The following is a 2,431-nucleotide window of genomic DNA, read 5'->3' on the forward strand; positions in this document are numbered from 1 at the left end:
CGGGAGTAAATCCCCGGCTCGGCCGCGGTGGCGGTCGGTAGAACGGGGACGGGCTTGTTTTCCGGGAGGCCGCTGTGGAAGGTGCGGCCTGGCTGGTCCCTTCGGGCAGGTGTTGTAGAGCACCGCCCTCTCCCGGGTGTGACTCCGAATTATCGTTCCTCTTAAACACGGACAGTGTGGACTGTCCCCTCTCCCCGGTCTGCGGCAGCTCTTCTAGGAACATGCTGGTGATGCAGTATTCTTTAATCCAACAGGATTGAGAATCCTGTTGTAGTATTTCTTAGGTCCTGTGCTTAAATGAAACTTCCTAAAAACCGTAGTCAGGTAACTGCTAAACTTTTAGATTTAGATTGAGTTGGCATATTGGTCACACTTGCAATTTCCATTTTGAAATAGAGGCAAGCTGATCTTTAGAGTTCGTAAAATATTGTAGCAATAAAATGTTTATATGAAGGAAGGATAGCTAAGTGCTTTTAATATTTGACTACAAATTACTTAAATTGTAGCCATGTCTTGAAATACTGCTGTTGGCAGATAGTGCAGATTTTGAAAAGCAAGATTAAAATAGTTTACTCTTTTTTTTAGGTATTTCAAGACATTTATTAAATTGCCACTGGTTGATGTTGGTATTGGGCACATGATGGCTCTGGCACCTAACGTTGAAATCCTGGAGATGATTACCTGCTGCTATAGAAATGCTCTGTTTGAAAATATCTGTAAAAAAGCTCTTCATGTTATAGGTATGTAATGAACATCCCGTGATCCAGCCTAGATGTGTGAGAGACATCTGTCAGGTCTTGAATAGCATTTGTTGGCTATAATAGGGTACAGTCGTTCTAAATTTTTTTCTATAAATTCCTTCTGGCCTCAGAACTTTCTGATTCAGGGTTATTCCTGCCCCATTTTGTTCCTCTAACGGTGAGATTTTATTGCATGTTCTTCATGTTGTGTTTTGACCAAATTTCCTGTAAGTTTGACAGGACTTTTGGTTACAGCACATGAAGTTACATTTTCAATCAACTTTAGTTTAAGTCATATGAGAGAGTGGGCATTCCTTGAAATGCTGTGGCAGCATCTGCAACTTCATGGTCTGTAGGCACATGGCTGAAGATGAGAATCTTCTTTGATTTTTTTCAGTTCCTTGTCAGATTCAGAATACTTTCATGAAACTTCTAGATCTTCCAGAAAAGTGAACTTTCTGTATGAAAAATAAGGCTTTACATTACCTATGTGGGAGTCTCTGAAAGTAAATAACTGCAACATCACTGCGAGACATGGCTCATGGCAGGAGCTAGAATAAAGTTTATTGAGAAATATCAGCCAGAGAAGTGCTTAATTATTGAGTTGAAATATGGCAGTGCTACTAAAAATTCATCTGGCTTATTTTCCTCAGTCCCTGCCCCTTTCCTCTAAGAAGGTTCATCAGCTCAGCAGTAATTCAGAAAATGAAAGTGTACTCCTTCATTTGTGCAGGGGGCAGTGGGCACTGCAGCGCTTGTGGGAGGTCAGCTTGCAGGAGCAGCCGGTGGTGTGGTACCAAGCAGCACAGTGCAGCCGACTGGTAGCCGCTTCTTGAGGCACTGGTTGAATTTCCCAAGTCAACATGAAAAGTGTCATCCCCTTAGTTGTGTTTTTCCATGGCAACAGTGTCAGGGGCTCCCTGCAGAGCTGATAGCAACTTTTGCCCCCAGGAGCTGATGCAAAGAGGTGTGGGATTTGTTTTCCCCTTGTGTCAGGCTAGTGTGGCTCAGCTCCAGGAGTTTGTACCTCTGCACTTGAGAACACTTGTCTTAAGATGCTCTGCAAAGCACAGGAAAATGAGAACTATCAGATGTTATGAAGGGGAAAAGGAAGACATGTCAAAGGAGGATGGAAGATTTGTTTGGCCTGCCTTCTTTCCTCATAAGCAAAAGAGGAAAACAGACAATGTTTATAGTATGTGTAAATTAGTTCTGTACTGTAACATGGGCTGACTCAGCACACAAAATTCACATTTCATCCTCAGCTGCGTGTGCTGGTTCTGCAGTGAGTTACACATTACAGATTCTGGCTCCTCTGCTGCTATCAGCAAAGCTTTGCAAAAGCCACTTTGACTAAATCCATAAAGGACACTTGCCACCCATAGCTTGTCCAACTTGTAGGTATCTTTGTTGCCTGTTGTGGTGTTGCGCTTCCTGAGGCTTTCTTTGTTTGGAATTGCTAATGAGGAAGTTTATCGTGTAGACTCACCTTGGCCTGGGCTTGCTTCTCCCACGCCAGTGCTGGGAGAAGAGACAGGGCTTTGTACTTCTAGCCTCGCAGGCACAGCCACAGCCTTACCCTGGCTGCATTTGTCACATCCAGTTAAGTAACACAGCTTGTGGACAGGCTCCTCATTTGCTGCCTGCACCCTCTGCTCTCCATTGCTTTGCAGCCCCAAGGAACCCAGTCA

This window comes from Charadrius vociferus, unplaced genomic scaffold (genome assembly GCF_000708025.1).
Source record: "Charadrius vociferus isolate BGI_N301 unplaced genomic scaffold, ASM70802v2 scaffold92, whole genome shotgun sequence".
In the NCBI taxonomy this organism is placed as follows: Eukaryota; Metazoa; Chordata; class Aves; order Charadriiformes; family Charadriidae; genus Charadrius; species Charadrius vociferus.